Source organism: Podarcis muralis, chromosome 1, assembly GCF_964188315.1.
Source record: "Podarcis muralis chromosome 1, rPodMur119.hap1.1, whole genome shotgun sequence".
Classification (NCBI taxonomy): domain Eukaryota; kingdom Metazoa; phylum Chordata; class Lepidosauria; order Squamata; family Lacertidae; genus Podarcis; species Podarcis muralis.
Window position 1 is genome coordinate 122,116,206 of NC_135655.1, and position 21,992 is coordinate 122,138,197.

Sequence of the window (21,992 nt, forward strand, 5' to 3'; positions counted from 1 at the left end):
TCAGACGTCAAGTAAATTAACCATTATCTGACTTTTAGAAGACATCTGAAGGCAGCCCTGTTTAGGGAAGTTTTTAATGTTTGATGTTTTACCTTGTTTTTAATATTCTGTTGGAAGCCACCCAAAGTGGCTGTGGAAACCCAGCCAGATAGGCAGGGTATAAATAAATTATTATTGTTATTATTATTATTGTTATCTATATAACAGACCTTCCAAGTGCCATTTTTTCCAGGGGCAGTCCTGAATTTACAGAAGCCGTGTCAGTTTCTGATTTGATCCAGAATGTCCCACTTTTCCTTAGGATGTCCCACTGTTGTTTTTTTGAGAAAAAGAGGTGCTGGAACTCACCATGATTGTCTCCCTCTTTCTCTTAGAATGGCAATGGCGCCCACCTGAGATGTTCTCACCAAAGATGTTCTAGAACCCAACTTAGAGGTGCTGGAACTGGGTTCCAATAAGTTCCCTCTGGAAAAGAAAAGCCCTGGGGTGCCCCTATTTTCATCAGAGAACTGTTGGCGGGTATGGTAGGACGTTCTTATTTTCATCGGAGAAATGCTGGAGGGTATAGAATTATGCGACCCCCAAGCCAAGGAGATAAATAACTAAATAACCTTTAGAAGTCATCTGAAGGCAGCCCTATATATTATTATTTTTAAAAAATGTTTAATGTTTTATTTTGTTTGTATATGTGTTGGAAGCCGCCCGCAGTGGCTGGGGCAAGCCAGTCAGGGGGGCGGGGTATAAACAATATAATTATTATTATTATGCAATAGGAAATCACTATTTTCATCGGAGAAATGTTGGAGGGTATGGCCGTGCATGTAGTGCTACCAGTCCCACGCTGTGGAATAAATCTTCCAACAGACATTCAGCAGCCATTCTCATTGCTAAACTGCCAGGGATATCTTGAAGATTTTTCTATGTCAACAGGCCTATTCAGTTACCGGTACTTATTATTTTTTTCTAAAATGAGCCAATCTTTTTTATGATTATTTTGTATAGCTTTTTATTTATCTTACATTTTATTGCATTTGTCTATATTGTCATAAACAGCCTTGATATTTTAAATGAGTGGATTGTATATAGGTAAAGGTAAAGGGACCCCTGACCATTAGGTCCAGTCATGACCGACTCTGGGGTTGCGGTGCTCATCTCGCTTTATTGGCTGAGGTCATGTGGCCAGCATGACTAAACCGCTTCTGGTGAACCAGAGCAGCGCATGGAAACGCCATTTACCTTCCCGCCAGAGCGATACCTATTTATCTACTTACACTTTGACGTGCTTTCGAACTGCTAGGTTGGCAGGAGCAGGGACCGAGCAACGGGAGCTCATCCCGTCTCGGGGATTCGAACCGCCAAGCTTCTGATTGGCAAGTCCTAGGCTCTGTGGTTTTGGGTAACCTGTTCCTTCAGCTTAACCCACAGCGCCACCCGTTTCCCATTGTATATAATTTTATATTGTATTGTGTTTGATTGTATCTAATTTTTAATAAAAACTATTAAAAATATATCTGTATGTCTGAATACCTACCTTCTATCTATAGATATACATACTAGGTTGCATGTGGAGTTCTGAACTGTCCTTATCACGTGTTTTTTGTCCACTGCTCCTGTTTGGTGAGCAACAAATGAAAGGCTGATTAGGAGAAAAGAGTCAAGCTTCAAGTTGCAAATGGTGGAAAAGAAAAGAAAAAAGCATCAACACTGAGCTCAACACATTTTACTTTTAAAATTCTCCTCAGAGCAATTAAGTAAGAACTCTCCTGTAATCCTTCCTTTTGCAAGCTTTCTCTCAGAAAAATTACGTGAGCCTCTTTGTCTTGTCTCCCAGTAAACAATTACCCCCTCTGAAAACTAAATAAAGTCCTAGAGAAATGGCCGTGTCCACAATTTAATTAAAGTATTTTATAGCGTGTGTGTGTCAAAATGGCTGCCTTCACGTCGGCGCAATTCCCTTTATGCCCCTTCTATGCAAAGAGGGGAGAGCATATTTTATAAAGCCAGTATTTTCCTGGGATTTCATCCAGTCACTCATTTGTCTTTCGGCTAAGCTCGGAAAACCCTGGATGAAATGTTAGCATCTCAAAGACAAACAAAATAAAATATATATATTTCAACTTCTAGTGGAAACAGCAATTATGGAGTGCCTGTGCGCCTCTGCAGACTTTCACGGTGTGATACCCAAACTGATGGGCGGCCCTCAGATCTTTCTGTCATGCTTTCTGACTGATGAATTTTCATCATTGGTTTTCATCATTGTCTGCTTTCCGTCACAATTTGAGATAACTTTTATCCTGCGATGGCAGAAAGGAATGGAGAAGCACAAGGAGAAGGAGGGGAGAGATGGGAGGTGGAAACAGTGTTGCGTGTTCAGACCTTCAAACCTCCCCCCTTAAATAAATTCAGACAAGACTCAAATTTTTGGTTTGGTTTTTGGCAGAATTTAGGCCACAACTTTATTGATTACAGCAAGTGAATGGTTGCATAGGCTCTGGTTCGACTAGCTCCCTGCCATGCAGGTAGTGCTGACCCAGGGTTCCAGCATAGGTCAGCCTAGGATGAACACCCAGATAGGTGGAAAGCTGGGAACAGGCTATGTCCACCACCCAGATGTCCCCCTGGACTTTGACACGGGCACAACTCCCTCACAGTGTTGACCAAACCATTCAATCCCTAGATTCCTTTAATGGAATACCCTTCACATAGGGATGGCGAGAGCGTTCTCCCATCCCTATCACCTGAACCAGTGCCTATCCACAACCTTACAAGTTGTGACGATTTGCTACGCGGCAGGCGAAACCCAAATGGCAACAGCCAATCAGCCAAGTGGGGAAAATTCATGCCATGCCCCTGTCCCAACGACAGACGACACACGACGGCATAGCAAGGTCAAGCGCACAGCCCTAAAAGTAGGGAGAGGTGGGCGGGTGTTCCGATGCATGCACTGAAAGAGGAAGCTCTGGGTCACATGCATGGGTATAAATAGGTCCCTTGATCCATTTAGGCTGTGTCCCATTGGCCTGATCAAACCCAGCATCAAGGGTGTTGTGGCTATCCAATCGTACCCACCCACAACACAGGGTTCGGTTGCCAGGTCTCACTGCAACACATGCCCTCTTTAAGAGACGACCTGATATATCACATAAGAAGGTCTAGTGGCCCCTTGTATATCTTTCTAGCAAATGGTTTCGAGGGAGGGGAGAGAGGAGTTGAGGCATATTTTCATTTACAACCCAGACGATGCTGAGCCCTTTGAAACTATATCAGCTTCAAGAGAAGTGGTTTAAGCAGGTATTTAACACATAGGAACATAGGAAGCCATGGTTCATTCTAAGACAGACCATTGTTCCATCTAGCTCAGTATTCTCTACACCGATTGACAGCAGCTTTCCAGGGATTTAGGCAGGGATCTTTTCCAGGACTATCTGAATATGACAGAGATTGAACCCAGGACTTACTGCCTGCAAAGTGGATGCTCTGCCCCTCTCCTATTGAAATAAATGGGACCGAATGTGCTTAACGTTGGGTGTGCTGTGCCAAAAGCGTACAGTGGTACCTCAGGTTACATACGCTTCAGGTTACATACGCTTCAGGTTACAGACTCCGCTAACCCAGAAATAGTGCTTCAAGTTAAGAACTTTGCTTCAGGATGAGAACAGAAATTGTGCTCCGGCGGCGCGGCAGCAGCAGGAGGCCCCATTAGCTAAAGTGGTGCTCCAGGTTAAGAATAGTTTCAGGTTAAGTACGGACCTCCAGAACAAATTAAGTACTTAACCCGAGGTACCACTCTATATAATTATTTGATGTCATGCAGTAGCTTTTCATTGAGAATAATACAATTAAACTGTTGAAGAAGACAAGAATGCTAATGTAGCTGCCAACATTGACCTAAACATTTCTGTATAACCTTTCATAAGAAGATATTTCAGGGCAGTATGCGCCACATATAGATCAACCTTCCCCAACCCTGATTCCTCTAGATTTTGCTAGACTACAGCTCCCATAATCCATGTTGGCTGAGGCTAATAATAATAATAATAATAATAATAATAATAATAATAATTCATTATTTATACCCCGCTCATCTGACTGGGTTTCCCCAGCCACTCTGGGCAGCTCCCAACAGATTGAAAACAGAATAAAACACCAAACACTAAAAACTTCCCTAAACAGGGCTGACTTCAAATCTCTTCTAAAAATTAGATAGTTGTTTATTTCCTTGACATCTGATAGGAGGGCATTCCACAGGGCGGGTGCCACTCCCGAGAAGGCCCTCTGCCTGGTTCCCTGTAACTTCCCATTTTGCAATGAGGGAGCCACCAGAAGGCCCTCAGAGCTGGACCACAGTATCCAGGCAGAAGGATGGGGGTGGAGACACTCCTTCAGGTATACTGGTCCAAGGCTGTTTGGGGCTTTAAGGGAGTTGCAGTCTGGCAACATCTAGAGGGGATGGGGAAGGCTAGCCTAAAGCAACATTCACAGAGACATAGGAAACTGGCTTATATGGATGATTGAATCTTGGGTCTTGCACTTCCACTGACCTATAGTTCTCCATTTGCCTGGACAGAAAACTCCAGAAATTCTACAAGAAGTTGAAGCCACAATCATATGCAAGTGTATGCATGTTTAACTGGGAAATGTCAAAGTGTGGTCTGATCCATTAAAATACTTTTAGAAGAGAAGACCATTTTTAGATCATCTCCCCAAGTGCTGTATTACTTGCTTCCTGTGGGCTCTTAATAGGTCTGGTTTTCTGTTGGGTTTTCCCCATTTTATGATAAGAAACAGTTGGCAGACATGTGGTCTCCCACTGGTGTTGATCGTTTTGAAGGGGAAAGGGAAAACCCTGCATTCTCTCTGCATTCATATTCATTCATTCTTTCATTTCATTTATTATATTTCTATGCCATGTTTCATTCACGTGAGTCACAAAGCAGCTTACATACATATCTGTTATTGTTTATTGTATTAGGTAGGCAGCTGTCTGTGCTCACCTGAGCTTGAGTCTGGACTACGATCCTGAGCCCTGTGTTTTGATTTGATGCATGATATCCAATCACGTAGCATTGTCAGCATTTGGGCTACTGGCATTGGCTCATAAGCTCTGGGTTACGATTTGCAGCTTTGGGGGTTTAGACAGCCAATCACGTTGAGAGTGGGTGTTGTGGGTGAACATTTCAGACGACACAGCAATTCTTCAAACAGCTCTTGTTTATTCACAGGCCAGAACAGAACTGAACTGAAGGGTTCAGCCAGCCTGCTTATTATAGAGCTCCACTACAATGCAACAGTAACCATTTTCTGTAACTATCCAATCACTGAACGTCACTTTCGATCCCTTATTTGTATATGTGGACCTGAGTGAAAACTATCTACAGTATCCCCCTGCTGGCCCAGGGTGAGAGCTTCAGTACATAACAGTGGGTGTGGCCTAGGCCTTTAGAAATACATATAAGCAGTTGCTTTGCCCCTGTTTGACTGTTCTGTTCTGTTAGCCATTGGCTCAATAAAGTCTCTTGCTGCTATCACTGTGTCTCACCTCTTAGAAACCCACGTATGCTTCAGATTGTATATATCTGATATCTGAGTTGCTGACCACTGAGTTTAGGCTTCATACATATTAAAAAAAAAATATCCAATCATAGTGGAAGGAATATATCGTTTGGAAGAGCGGTGTATGTTATCCTTAGTCTCTGTTTACAGAAATTAATTGCCAATATGTGTAGGTTAGCGCTTTAGGCATCAGTGCTTCATCAGTGAAATAATTTAATGACTGGCTCTTAGAGGCTTTTAATTGGGGATCTTGTAGATGAGCATTAAGTGGCTGGTTAGCGTCCAACCTTTATTGAAAACCTCCACACCTCAGGAATTTTCTTACTGCACTTGCAAAGCTCCTTCTTGAATGCATTATAATTCTAGATTATAGAGTGGGCCTGCAGTTTTTAGAGTGGGCCTGCAGTGACCATAGAGTCCAGGGCAAGCCCAGAAAGGACTGCAGGTCACATGGCATTAGGAACTCATGGGCTGCATGGGACTGAGGTCACACGACACTGTTTCTCAGCACTGGGTAGATGTCAATGCGGGAGTTGAGAGCAAGTCAGCAATAACTCACAAGGTGTTAGTGAACTCTTTATTCAAAGAAACAAAACAGCTCAGGTCTAGTGATCACAGCAACTCTTCCTAGGAGGTCTTGCCCCAATGAGACACTGAAAGCCCCTGCCTTCCACTGCTCTCTAAGGCTCCTCCTTCTCCAGCAACCTGAGACTCCTTCGTCTTGTTTCTCTTTGCTCTGCCCTCTTCATTCCTCTTCATGTTCTGGGAGACCAGAGGGGAGGGGAGCTGGTCACAGCAGGAAGGGGAGACTCCCTGGCTTCTTCAGCAGCCTGCCTCCACTCTACCTCTTGACCCCCTCCTCACCAGCCTCTACCTCTGCCTGATTCTGTCGCAGCCTCTTCCTGCTCACTAAACCCTGTTACCTCTTCACCTTCGGATACCTCCTCCTCCCAGTCTGCTCCCTCTTCTCCCTCTGACCACTTATCACTGTCCCACCACCAATCCCTTGGCACTGAGCCTTCTTCCCCTGAGGGTTGCCTTGGGGGATCCCCAACAGATGCCTCCCATCACTCCTCTATGCAGCAGCCGCCAGTGCAGTAGGGTTAGCCGTTGTAGCAGGAACCCCCCCCCCCATCATTCAGTTTGTACAAACTTCACACACACACTACATACACTACACATCTGTTATAAATTCATAGAAAATCAACCATACATCGGATTTGCACTGTTCCACTTTTATTTTACTCCATGAAGGAAGGACTACAAAATGGGGAAGGTTTGATACAGGCCAGCCATAATCCCTTGAACACCCCAGCACATCCACAGGAGCCCTGCCCAGTTGCTATGCCAACCCTGATGGTCCTAGACAGAAGAAAGACAATCAAGATCACAAAGAACTTGCATATGGGAGTGGATTCAGCATGGACTGGAACAAAGGACAATGATCAGATCTTCCCTCAGGGGGCAGGAAACTGCGACTACCTTTTGTCTTCTGAAAATGACACATGGGGAGGGGAAGGGAACCAGCCAGGTGACAGGACACTCAGGTTACCACCACAACTCCTCCCTCAACCCCTCCTTTCTGTAATGTATGCATGATGTTTCTGGGGGTGGGCTTGACCTACAGGGTGAGAATTTCAAAAGTTTTTATAAGGCCTTGCACGCCATTTCCCTCTGTCTTTCCTCTCTCTTGCAAGTGAGGGGAACACCCTGTTGCAACAGTTCAATAAAGGCCAAGCCTACAGGCTGCTGTTTTGCTCCAAGTTATCCTGGTTGGTGTCTTCGTTTTGTCCAAGGGAGCCCTCGGATTTTTCCGGTAACACCGTGTATTAGCTACACTCCTGATACTGGTGTCACCGCTTAGTACTTGAATGGTGTGGCAGCGGGATGAGGCAAGGGTGCCAACTTGGCCCCACGATCGTGGGTGCCCAGGGCTGTGGGTGCCATGCAGAGTGTATGGCCCTGGTACTAAAATTTGTGGGTGCCCAGCTCCTTCATGGGGAATTTTGTGGGTGCTCAGACACCCAGGGTCCCAGGGAGTTGGCACCTATGAGACGAGCTGGTTGTGGGTTCATGAGCACATCAGCACACATACTGTCAGGAGTATATTTTCCCCATGAGGGAACTCAGAGGTGCCGTTTGGAAATCTACGGAAAAAGCATGGCAGTTCTGTTGGTTCTAGATTTATTCTACAGCTAACCATTGATTCAAAATCAACTGCCCAGCTCTGCCAAAGCAAGAAACATTTGGGCTTAATCCAACTAAAGTTAGCTGTGTAAGGCTGCAGTCCTATGTAAGTACCATTCACCAAAGGTGGGTATGACTTGGCCATATGACTCTGCCATGGCTTGGCCAACTGTTCAATGTATGCTTATTGAATTCAGAGGTACTTACAGTACTTCCAAAAACGAAGCATACATAGGCCCTAAGTCCCATCCCACCATTTCCAATGAAACTTAGTTCACAAATAAACTTCTGCTGGAACAGACCCGCAATTTGCCCTGTCTCTCTAGTGAAGGGAGTGACAGCAGATTTAAATCATACATCTAAATCTAACCACATCTGTCAGGATTGCATACCACCTGTGGTCTCTTTTCCATTTTTGCCTCTGTCAGTTGAAGGCATTTAAGTACTTCAATTATAGCAACATCTGTCAAATGGACACATCTCCATTCATGTCAAATAGTTATTTGGAGGTGGAGAAAGAAGGCTGAAATCATTGCTTGACATGTATTTCTGCATCACGGAAATCTGTAAAGTACCTGACATCGTGCTGTCCCGTCAAAGCTACTGAAGTTGAAGAGGATATGGGCATCAGATGTTTGCTGGAAATTTCCTGTTTGAAGATGGGAGAGTGGAATCACACCTACTGTGATGTTAGACAGATAGTGAAGCCTCAGGGAGTATTTTTTTTTTTCAAACGGTGGGAATGGGTTCACAAAGCTAGCATGAAACTTTCAGGACATTCCTTTCCAAATAATCCAGTCCCTTTCTCCAGGCTGGCAGCTAAAGAGCTGTTTATACTTTCTGTAGGATAGAAAATGTACTTCTTCCTACATGTAAAAATGTCTGCATCAAGACTTGGTCTTACTTAGATGTATGTACCGGAGAGAGCCTACAGGTAATGAAGAATCAGGTTTATGTTCCAGCAGTGTGCCTGCTCTGTCTCCCAAGGCCTCTGCCCTGGCCCCCATGTGTTGGCATGTTATATTTGTATAGGGGTCAGTTCACATAGATCACAGCATGTGATGGACAAAGGTGGGAGAGCATCTGATCAGGGGTTGCCCATGGTAACACAGCATCCTGTGTAAGGCCAATAATTGACACCTCCCACCCCAGCTCTGACCGAGTCCTAGAGCTACCCTATCTCCTTCCCAAAGCCGGGCAATTACTTTCCGAGCACAATTCAAATTGTTGGTGCTGACTTTTAAAGCCCTAAATGGCCTCGGCCCAGTATACCTGAAGGAGCATCTCCACCCCCATCATTCTGCCTGGACACTGAGGTCCAGCTCCGAGGGCCTTCTGGCAGTGCTCTCACTGTGAGAAGCGAAGTTACAGGGAACCAGGCAGAGAGCCTTCTCAGTAGTGGTGCCCGCCCTGTGGAACGCCCTCCCATCAGATGTCAAAGAAATAGACAACCATCTGACTTTGAGAAGACACCTGAAGGGAGCCCTGTTTAGTGAAGGTTTTAATGTTTGATGTTTTATTTTGTTTTTAATCTGTTGGGAGCTGCCCAGAGTGGCTGGGGAAGCCCAGCCGGATGGGTTTGGTGGGTATGTACAGCATGCATGTATGTATGTATGTACAAATCATCACCACCACCACCACCATTATCATTATAGCTATGCTTTGGGAAGGTCCTTCCTTTGACTCAGTGCCTTGAGCAGTGGAGTGGATCACACTTCCCTAAGTCCACCTCTGATCTGATTTATCTGCTGATAGACCCAGGTTCAATCCCTGGCACTCCCAGGGGAAATGGGAAATAGGAAAGTCCTCTGGCTGAAACCCTGGTCCGATGATATAAGGCAGCTTCCTTTGTCTGTGTCATATAGCTGGAGAGCTCCCTGGGTTACAGTGTGGTGCTGATCACAGCAAGGTTGCAGGTTCAGTCGCAGCTACATATTCCAGCTTTGCAGAACTAGCTGAACCTCGGGTTCACTTCCAATTCTATGACCTGAATGACCCTCAAGATGGGAGCAGGGTCAAAGCATAAATGATACAAGTTAAGTATCGTTTGGGGGAATGGTGCCGCCTGTAATACCTGTTTCCTTTTTTTGCTGCAGCAGCATTTGGGAAAACTGCGTCCCTATGGGTCACTGGGTCACCATCAGTCCAGGACACTGCTACCCAGTCTGCTGGAGCATCAAAGGAGGATGCTCCTTCTTGGCAGCCACTGCTTGTTCCACTGCACCTATCTCCTTTTACAAGGGAAAGGTGAGTGCATGTTGGGGACTGAGCAAGGAGGGCTTCTGGGGTTGTGCTGGGACAGCATCCATGAGTGGGTAGGCAGCTCGGAGAGGAATGTTCTCTGGCTTGGATTTAGATCTTAGCTGGAGAAGCAATGGGGGCAGGGTTAGAAGCTTGCTCAGGTGAATTTTTTGGCCTCCCTAATTTGGTGTGTCCAGCAGGCAAGCTGACATATGGCGGCTGGACAATTCTGCATGTGCCAGGAGTCCCCAAGCAGTCAGAATTAAAGCAGTAGTCCTCGTATCCAAGAGTTAATGGCATTGTCCCACGGAACCTAAAATTGGGCTTCATAAATTCTGGAGAACAAAATACAATGAAGTCAGAAATGGAAGGATAGCTGTACAAGGATGTAACTATGACTGATGTCTCGTGACCAATATAATGTTCTGGACAGGTGCGTTTTTTTAAAAAAACACGAGGTAACTAAGTGTGAAAATTGTAGAACTGAGTTCTGACTCATCATCAGCTATCCTACTTTGCTTAGCAAGAGATAGGTCAGAATGTTATCTGATAACAGGGAGAGCTGGTAGAATTTATGCCGTTTATCCTTACAAAACTCTGTTATGTAAAAACGTTGTTATTCCAAGTGCACAGATGGAGAGAGACACAGAGGCTATGTTTTGATTTGTATTTTTAGATTCTGTTCCAGGTGTTCTCAAATGTGTTTGACCTGGCATACTTCCACTAAGCAAAGAAGAGAGTTTGAGCATCAGCTAGTGGAAGGAAGAGGGATGGCTCATCCATCCATTCAAGGGGAATTAATAATAATAATAATAATAATAATAATAATAATAATAATAATAATTATTATTATTATTATTTATTTGTACCCTGCCCATCTGGCTGGGTCTATTCCCACTCTATTCTGCCTTGGTCAGACCACACCTGGAATACTGTGTCCAGTTCTGGGTGCCACAATTTAAGAAGGATGTTGAGAAGCTAGAACGTGTGCAGAGGAGGGCAACCAAGATGATCAAAGATCTGGAAACCAAACCTTATGAGGAACAGTTGAAGGAGCTGGGTATGTTTAGCCTGGAGACTGAGAGGAGATATGCTGTCACAGGGAAGATGCAGCAAGCTTGTTCTCTCCTGCTCTGGAGGGTAGGACTTGAACCAATGGCTTCAAATTACAAGAATGCAGATTCCAACTAAATATCAGGAAGAACTTTCTGACAGCAAGAGCTGTTTGACAGTGGAACAGTCTCCCCCAGGAGGTTGTAGTCTCTCCTACATTGGCGTTTTTTAAGCAGCGGTTGGATGGCCATCTGTCATGGATGCTTTAGCTGAGATTTCTGTGTTGCAGAGGGTTGGACTCCATCTTGGAGTCCCTTCCAAAACTACAATTCTGTTATCCTATTATTATTGTATCTGTCAAAAAAGAAGAAAAGAAAAGAAAAGAAAAATTGTGATAATATATGTTGGAAATGTAAAGAAAAGGAAGGTACCTTCTATCATATGTGGTGGACATGTCCCAAGGTAAAAGATTTTTTTGGGGGGATTATAATGACTTAAAAAAAATGATGAAATATACATTTATGAAGAAACCTGAGGCCTTTCTCCTTGGAATAATAGGTTCTGAATTGCCCAAAAAAGATGTAAAAGTATTTTTGTATGCCACAACTGCTGCACGGATTTTAATAGCCAAAAAATGGAAAACACAAGAATTACCAACGATAGAAGAATGGCAGATGAAGATGATGGACTTTATGGAGCTGGCTGATCTCACTGGGAGAATCCGCAACCAGAAAGAAGAGGAATATCAAGAAGACTGGAAGAAATTTAAAGACTATTTGAATAAATATTGTAATATTAAAGATTTGTAATTACTTGAAAGAACTAATTAGGTCTAGGATTAAATCAGGATTAAATAAATAAATAAGAAATCGTAGGATAAGAAAAGTTAGGAAATTTGATTATAACTGGAATATTGTTATATGGAATAATGATATGGGAAACTGCTACATTCAATTACAAGGAAATTCAGTTGGAAGAGAGTAGAGGAAGTCAAGTAATATGTTTATGAAGTTGGAATTTAACCAATTAACTAAGTTTTATTTATGTATGTGGTGGTGGTATATGTGGGTTTGTAATATTCTATTTTCTTCATTTTCCTTTTTCTGTTTTTTCATTATTATTACTTTTTCTTTTTTATTATGTTAAAGTTATGTCTTTGTATGAAATTCAATAAATATCATTGGGGGGGGGTAGAAAAATTTAAAAAATACAAAGTCATCTCTTAAATGTAGATCTTAACCCTAATCTCACACAGAAGTAGGTTGTCCCGCCCAGCTCTCACCTCGGAGCTTCCTTTTTCCCCTCCAGCCTCCCACCCTGACTCTCACACAGGGTCTTTCACCAACCACCCATAAACTTCCTGTGCATACTTTCATTAACCCAGAATAGAGGACAAAACAAAAGCAAAAGCAAAATAGATAACAGAAGGAAGAAAAAGAGAAAAGACAGGAAGAAAAAAAGATAATAAAAATAACAAGAGAAATAAATAAAAATGACTTTTGATTCTCCGTCTGTCAATTTTATATATAATAAGAATTATTCAAAATGTTCTGTCACGGCTAAAAATTGGCCGCTGTTTCTTTAATGCTTAAAAAGCTGGGTCAGCATGAGTCAGCGGCCTGCACTGGGTTGTATATATAGAGTGAGAAATATTTGTTTGTTGTTGGGTTGGTTGGTCAGTTAGTTAGTGAAAGCTGGTAGTGTTGATGCATGTACAGTTGGTCACTCGCTTTTGCAGAAAGACTTTTAAGAATAAAAGCAGAAAGTACTCTGCAAGGATACTTTTCTCGTGTACTCTTTTATGCTGACAAGGATCCGAGGACCAGGCTGAGGTGACAAAGGGAGGTCAAACCCTTTCTCTTTTTTACAAACACTGACATGTTCAAATTACAAATTGCTGCAGAAATGGACAGAACTGAATTTAAGTCTGGAAAAAATGAGAAACAAAGAGGACTGAAACTGACAAGATACTTCCAACTCTACTGAGGAGTAAACTGCAATTCCCAGGATTCTTTGGGGGAAGCTATGATCGCTAAAGTGGTATAAATGTGCTTTAAAAGTATGGTGCAGATGTGGCCTCTCTGCTGGACAACTTTTCCTAAGCTGCTTATTTCCTTTTACTACTACAGGAAACTGTAGTAGCTAACTTTAGCATCGGTAATATATTCCTACCCTTAACAACCACAACAAATCCCAGACAGACTTACATTTTCCTAATAAACACTATGGTGTGTAAAAAATAAAAATGCATTTTTCTTCCTCAAATGGGGAGGGGGGAAAATCAGCTGTCTGCTCTTATTTCAAAGCAAACATGCATCACTAATCAAAGGAAATTGTATTCAAAATGACACTTTGGTTTGTCTCTGCAGGGGAGATACCAAGGACATTCTGTCTGAGCAAAATGCATTAAAAATCACCTCATTCTTGCATTAATTCAACATAACTGATTGTGAAGAGCCTGTTAGTCAAATTAATATTTTACAGTGGTGCTGGGAGGGATATTTTTAACATGCAACACTCCAACCTCTGTCTTTTGTCGCCTGTGTCAGCCTGTCACTGTGTACACCTTCAGACACAAGAAGGCTGATACTAATGAGCTCACAACGCCATGTTTTCTCCTCACGAAGTTCCCTGCTAATGAGGGGAGGGCAGGGAGACAGAAAATCCTACACCACATTAGGTCTCCAGATCAAATTGGCTCAGCAAAACAGTCATTAAAGTTTGCCTTTCTTCACACTGAACCAGGTCCTGATGTTTTTCAACGGCGGTGGACAAAAGACTCTGCAATGTGCATTATACAACAGTTCAGATTTGCTCACCACCATCATTTGCTGCTGAGTTGGTGTATGTCAGGGGCAGAGAAACTTTTTTGGCCTCAGAACCACATCCCCACACAGACAGCAGTGTAATGGCAAATTCAGATGCGCAGGACCCCTTTGTGATCATCATAGCCATGCTCCTTATGAGATTAGACCACCTTCTCAGAATATGCAAAAATATTATAATACAGTGGTGCCTCGCAAGACGAAATTAATCCATTCCGTGAGTCTCATCGTCTTGCGGTTTTTTCGTCTTGCGAAGCACGGCTATTAGCGGCTTAGCGGCTTAGTGGCTATTAGCGGCTTAGCGGCTATTAACGGCTTAGCGGCTTTAAGAAAAAGGAAACAAACTCGCAAGAACTCGCAAGACGTTTCGTCTTGCGAAGCAAGCCCATAGGGAAATTCGTCTTGTGGAATGACTCCAAAAACGGAAAACTCTTTCGTCTTGCGCGTTTTTTGTCTTGCGAGGCATTCGTCTTGCGAGGTACCACTGTAATGGGATGCAGTGTAGCAATTAATGCAGATCTCCCTGTGTTGCCTTTTGGCTAAATCTGCTATTTTCCATGCAGGTAAGGTAAGGTAAGGGACGCGGGTGGCGCTGTGGGTTAAAAACAGAGCCTAGGGCTTGCTGACCAGAAGGTCAGCAGTTCGAATCCCCGCAATGGGGTGAGCTCCCTTTGCTCGGTCCCTGCTCCTGCCAACCTAGCAGTTGAAAGCATGTCAAAGTGCAAGTAGATCAATAGGTATTGCTCCAGCAGGAAGGTAAATGGCATTTCCGTGTGCTGCTCTGGTTCGCCAGAAGCAGCTTAGTCATGCTGGCCACATGACCTGGAAGCTGCACACCAGCTCCCTTGGCCAATAAAGTGAGATGAGCGCCGCAACCCCAGAGTCGGTCACGACTGGACCTAATGGTCAGGGGTCCCTTTACCTTTTGAAGGTAAGGTAAAGGACCCCTGGATGGTTAAGTCCAGTCAAAGGCGACAAGGGGGTTGTGGCACTCATCTCACTTTCAGGCTGAGGGAACCAGCATTTGTCCACAGACAGCTTTCCAGGTCATGTGGCCAGCAGGACTAAATCACTTCTGGCACAACGGGACACCGTACCAGAGCACACAGAAATGCTGTTTACCTTCCCGCCACAGCGGTACTTCTTTATCTACTTGTGCTGGTGTGCTTTTGAACTGCTAGGTTGGCAGAAGCAGGGACAGAGCAACGGGAGCTCACCTCATTGCGCGGATTTGAACTTCCGACCTTTCCATGCACATACACAGGGAAATGATTTGGAGTGATCCAGTAACCTCTTTCAGAGCGGCATAAGTTGTGTTTTCCATGTGCTTTAAATGTGCTTTAAAAGTATGGTGCAGATGGGAGGCTTCCGGAGGCGGCGCGAAACGGTAATGGCGGTCCTCTTCAGACTCTGAAGAGGGGCTCCGCGGGAAAGGGTCGTACGCTGCGGCATAGCGACGACCCATCAAGAAAAACCACGGGCAGAGTGAGCCCGTGGCCGTGGGACTCGGCGGGCACCTGAAGCCCCCCCAGAAACGAAGAAGGAACCCCGTAAGGGGCTCCGGAACATAGAAGGGGGAGCGGTGCTGTGAGTTCATCGCTCTTTCCGCGGAAGCGAAGCTGCGCGGCTGTTACTGATGAGCACCGACCTTTCTTTCTGAAACATCTGGCTACAAGCAACATACCCGTGAGTAAGGGGCATTAAGATTTGGGACTAAATTGCTAAATTCGGCAGAAAACGGGAGACGAGAAACAGGAAGTCCGTCTTCCGGTTTTGTTTATAAGATCAAAGCAAAGACTCTGAGAAGCGGGAAGCGGTTTAAAAGAGATTGTAAAAAGTTTGAACTATCGTGCATTTATCAAACCGGCTTTTAAAAGAAAAAGAGGAAATTTCTTTCAACTTGTGGGATTTCTAAGTTGGAGCTATCCCCCTGACAGCGGATCTTAAGGATCAAAGAAACCAAATCGGTGAGCTGCCAGACGTAAGAGACTTGTCAAACTGCGGGAACTGATACATGAACTTAAACTGTTACTTTTGAGCATTACTGATCAGATACTGTTGCAGACACCTTTCTTGAGACTTTGTTTAATTTAAAGAAGAGCTCTGGAGGACCTTTCTTTTGTATTGGAATTACAGGGGCTTTGTTTGAAATTGCAGGAACTTTAATGGCGGAAAAGGTTCCTTCTTTCTGCTAAACTTTTGTGGTACTCCCCCTAGAGGAGCTTGGACTTACAAAGGCTTGGGAACTACACTTTATTTTGACTTCTCGGTATTGGATTGTTTATACTTTGGACTTGTCTTTCCCATGGAACAATAGACAATTTGACCTTGAACAGAGGCTGGTGTGGAATGAGTGACACAGGGAAAACAAGAGCAGCTAAAGCAGCTAAAGCAGCTAAAGCAAAACAAACTGCACAACTTGTCCAAACAACGTTGACTCAAGCACGTAGATCATCTGTCCCAGCTGTGCTGGAAGCACAGGAGGTGGAAGTTGAACAATCTGCAGCAGAGGATATGGCAGCAGGAGGATCTGAAGCAGTCTTGAAACAAATTTTGGAGCAATTGTCAATCCTAAATCAAAAGGTGGATTATCAATCAACAAAAATTGATCAATCTATATCCTCGATTAGCAAATTGACTGACCAGGTCTCCCAGCACACACAAGCAATTGAAAATTTGCAAGGAGCAACGACTGAAAACCATAAATTAGCTGTGGAAGCTATTCAAAAAGCCGACCAAGCAAATAAGAAGGTCGAGGAGATTAAGGGTGAAGTTAAGCCCCTGCATAAACAGGTTAGCGAACAACAAGCCTACCTGTCAATGGTGGAATTGAAAAATCGGGAAAACAATCTCAGACTGAGAGCCATTCCAGAACTTGAACAAGGAGATTTGATTGGCTATTTGACAACAGAATTTTCCAAGTTCTGGGGTATAAAAGAAGACAAGGATTTTAAAATTGTATTGGCATTCAGACTGGGAAGAGTGGTACGGAAAGACAGATCCAGAGACTGCCTGATAATCTTGAGATCAAGGGAAGAGAGAGACAAGATACTAGGCCTACACTTCAAAAAATCACTTGAAATACAAGACAAAAAGGCTGAAATCTACAGAGACATACCGAAACAGTTATTGGACCTTAGAGCCACTTATACAGAACTAGCAAAATTGTTGAGATACAACGAAATTCCCTATAGGTGGGAGTTCCCACAAGGATTATCCTTTACTCATAAAGGAAAGAAGGTTAAAATCAAATCACCAGAAGACCAGCAAAAGTTCCTGCACGAATACGGAGAAGACCTCCAAAAAGGAGCAGCAGCATCTTGGCCACTACCACTACCCGGAACAACACCGCCTGGAGCTGGACCAACGCCTGCACCCTCGGGATCAGAAGAAAAGGAAGAGACCCCACTATAAGATCAAAAAATTAGTCCAGGATGTCTTTGCAGCTACTTAGTTGGAATATAAATGGCGGAAATTCCCCGGAAAAAAGAAGGAAAATATTTCACATTTTGAAAAAAGAACATTTGGACATTATTTGCTTACAAGAAACCCATGTGACTAGGCTCCACAGGAAGGTGTTAATCAACAAAAGACTAGGCCAAGAATTTATTTCATCGGACAAAGTCAAGAAAAGAGGAGTGGTGATCTATGCAAAGGAGAGCCTGTCACCGAAATTCTTATTTAAAGACGATCAAGGAAGAATTTTGGCAATTGAAAGTCAGACACAGGGAGAAAAATTCCTGATATTAGGAATATATGCACCTAATGATGGGAAATCAGAATTTTTTAAGAAGCTGCATGAGATTATGCTGGACTATTTGGACTATCCCAACATCATTATGATGGGAGACATGAATGGGGTGGTATCTACAAACATGGATAAGTCACAAAATCAAAACTTAACGACTGATGGAAGACTGCCTAAAACTTTCTTCGAACTAACTGACAATATGGATTTGATTGACATATGGAGGACAAAAAACCCCTTAGGTAAAGAAGGAACTTTCTTTTCTGAGGCTCATTTGTCATGGACACGAATCGACCAAATATGGACAACTAGAGGGCTGGCACCTAAAACTAGAAAAGTGGAAATCTGCCCAAAAACCTGCTCCGACCATAACGCCTTGAAAGTGGAATTGAGACTTACTCCAACCGGTTCCTTCAGATGGAAAATGAATGACACCTTACTAAGAGATCAGGAGATTGTGAAGAAGGCCCAAAAAACTTTAAGAGACTATTTTGAAATAAATTTGAATACCACGGTAGAAAAAAGAACAATCTGGGACGCAAGCAAAGCAGTTATGAGAGGGTTTCTGATACAACAAAATACCATCAAGAAAAGACTCTGGAATGAAAAAAAGGAGAAGATCTTGGAGAAAATAAGAGAAGGAGAGAAAAAACTGAGAACCAAACCAAAGTCGAAGGAGGTGCTGAGAGAAATTAAATTCCATCAAGCACAATATTCGAAATTGATAAATCAAGAGGTGGAATGGAAAATTAAACAAATGAAGCAAAGATCATTTGAATCAGCAAATAAATGTGGAAAACTGCTAGCATGGAAGCTGAAAAAGAGACAAAAATTGAATACAGTTACAAACCTAGAGATTGAAGGGAGAATTGTTCAGAAACCAGAAGAAATCAGAAAGTGTTTCCAGAGATATTTTAAAGAACTTTATGCACAGGGGCCACAGAGAGAGTTTGAAATAGATCAATTTTTAAAAATCAATGGACTATCAAAAATAACACAGGAAAAGAGAACAATCCTGAATTGCAAAATAACGCAACAGGAAATTGAAGGTGCCATTCAGAATATGCAACTAGGCAAATCTCCAGGCCCTGATGGACTTACCTCCAAATATTATAAGACTTTGAAAGACTATCTGATACAACCTTTGATGGAGGTTTGTAACCAGATTATGGAGGGGAAGAAGGCCCCGGAGTCGTGGAAAGAAGCTTTCATCACATTGATTCCCAAAGTGGAAACTGAAAAGACTCAACTTAAAAACTACCGTCCCATCTCACTCCTAAATGTGGATTACAAAATTTTTGCAGATATTCTGGCAAGTAGACTTAAAAAAGTACTGAATGAAGTAATCCATAAAGATCAGGCAGGCTTTCTCCCAGGAAGACATTTGTTTGATAATACCAGGAATATTATTGACATTTTGGAACTCTTGCAAACTAAAATCAATACAAGAGCAGTGTTAATTTTTATTGATGCAGAGAAAGCCTTTGACAACATTTCTTGGATGTTCATGAAGAAAAACTTGGAAGGGATGGGAGTGGGACGGGGGTTTGAAAATGGAATAGAAGCAATCTATTCAGAGCAGAAAGCTAAATTGATAGTGAACAATGTGGTGACAGAGGAGTTTAAAATTGAAAAAGGGACACGACAGGGGTGCCCCTTATCCCCTCTTTTATTCATTTCAGTCCTGGAGGTGCTTTTGAACATGATTAGGGAGGACCGGACGGTACAAGGAATACAGGTCGGAGTGAAACAATATAAACTGAAAGCATTTGCAGATGACCTGGTTTTAACATTACAGGAGCCAGAATCTAGTACAAAAAGAGTTTTAGAACTGATTCAGGAATTTGGTCGGGTGGCGGGATTTAAGTTGAACAAGCAAAAAACTAAGGTTTTGGCTAAAAATTTGACATCTACAGAAACGGATGGGTTTCAGAGAGAGACAGGATTAAGTGTTGTTTAAAAAGTGAAATACCTGGGGGTTCATTTGTCTTCCAAAAATTTGAATTTATTTAAAGACAATTATGAAAAATGTTGGGTAGAAATCAAAAAAGATTTGGAAATTTGGTCAAGACTGAAACTTTCCTTGTTGGGTCGAATTGCAGCTATAAAAATGAACATATTGCCGAAAATGTTATTTCTGTTTCAAGCCCTACAGATTGTGGACAGAGTGGAATGTTTTGGAAAGTGGCAGAAGGACATCTCCAAATTTGTCTGGCAGGGCAAAAAGCCCCGAATAAAGTTTAAAATACTAACTGACTCGAAAGAAAGAGGGGGGTTTGCCCTGCCAGACTTGAGGTTGTATTATGAATCTGCAGCCTTCTGTTGGTTGAAGGACTGGTTTTTGTTGGAGAACACTGATGTCCTAGATCTGGAAGGGTTTGACAATGCTTTTGGTTGGCATGCATATTTGTGGTACGACAAGGTTAAAGTTCATAAATTGTTTAAAAACCATATTGTCAGAAGAGCAATATTTATGGCCTGGATGAAATACAAAGACTTACTAGAGGGCAAGACCCCGAGGTGGCTATCACCGGTGGAGGCCAAGGCTCGAAAAAGACCCAACATGGAGGCCTACTGGCCGAAATACTGGGAAGTAATTGAAAAAACTGGAGACAATTGGAGGTTGCAGAGCCAGGAGAAAATAAAAAATAAGGTGCGAGATTGGCTACACTATGCTCAAATTCAAGAGGTGTTTAAAATAGATAAAAAAGTTGGTTTCCAGGTGGAAAAATCGAAATTAGAGACGGAACTGTTAGAACCAAAAACTAAGATACTTTCTAGAATGTACAACTTGCTGCTTAAATGGAATACACAGGATGAGATAGTAAAATCCGCCCTGATAAAGTGGGCACAGGACATTGGGCACAACATTATGTTTGAGGACTGGGAAAGGTTATGGAACACCGGAATGAAGTTCACGGCATGTAATGCCTTGAAGGAAAACATTATGAAAATGATATACCGGTGGTACATGACCCCAGTCAAGCTTGCTAAGATATACCACTTGTCTGACAATAAATGCTGGAAATGTAAGGAGGCTGAAGGGACATTCTTTCACCTCTGGTGGACCTGCCCAAAAGTGAAGGCCTTCTGGGAAATGATTTACAATGAGCTAAAAAAGGTATTTAGGTATACCTTTCCCAAGAAACCAGAGGCCTTCCTCCTGGGCATGGTGGACCAGAAAGTGTTAAAGAAGGATAGATCTTTGTTTATGTATGCTACTACAGCAGCAAGAATTCTCATCGCAAAGCACTGGAAGACACCAGATTTACCCACGCTGGAAGAATGGCAGACGCAGTTGATGGACTACATGGAATTGGCTGAAATGACTGGCAGAATCCGAGATTTGGGAGAGGAAATAATGGAGGAGGACTGGAAAAAAATTAAGGACTATTTGCAAAAACAATATAAGCTGTATGAATGTTAAGAATGTGTACGATTAGGAAACTTTTGCTTCAGCAACTTGAATAGGTGAATTGGAAACTAAGTTATAAGAAAGACGAGGTGGACAACATGAAACAACCATACTATGTTTATTTTCAAGGTACAAATAACTGAGATACAGTATTTTGAATTTAGAAACATAGTATTTGAAAGATACAGTAAGATATGAAATAAGGTAACAAATTGCTGATGTTTTAATTGCAAAGAACGCAGGATTCGGAAGATGTGGGGAAGTCCGGTTGGAACGGTTAAAGTATTTTGGAAAGTTGGTTTCTATGTATTTTTTCTTTTTCTTATCTTCATTTTTACTCTTTATTCTGTAAATCTCTGACTATTTGAAAGAAAATTTAATAAAATATTTTTTTAAAAAAATAAAAGTATGGTGCAGATGTGGCCTCTCTGCTGGACAACTTTTCCTAAGCTGGTTATTTCCTTTTACTACTACAGGAAACTGTAGTATCTATGGCAGAGTGTTCCAAACAGTGTGTCGTGATACATCAGTGTGTAACCTGTGGCGCGTAGGTGTGTCACACGAATGGTCTCTTTGCTCCTCCCAGGGCTGGAAGGAGTTAGTTTTTACAACCTCCAGTTTGCTAGTGAAACTGAATTATTGTGTCGTGAAATGATGCATGTCTAAAAAGTGTGTCCTCAACATCAGAATTTGGAAAGCTCTGATCTATGATACGTAACAGATCATGCACATCAGTCTCTTGAAATGGAAGCACCTTGTTTGTTTCAGTGTTCCTGAATGCTTTGCTTTGGAGCATACAGTGGCTAAAAAAGCTCTCCTATCGTGCTGACTGGGCATTCAAAACTTGAATGATTCTTGTAAAATAAAGACTACAGATAACAACTTTCTTTTGACAAGAACCAAGAAAATAAAATGGTAATTTGAAACTGTGTGTAAAACAATAACAAGAATAACAGTAGAATGAGTCTAA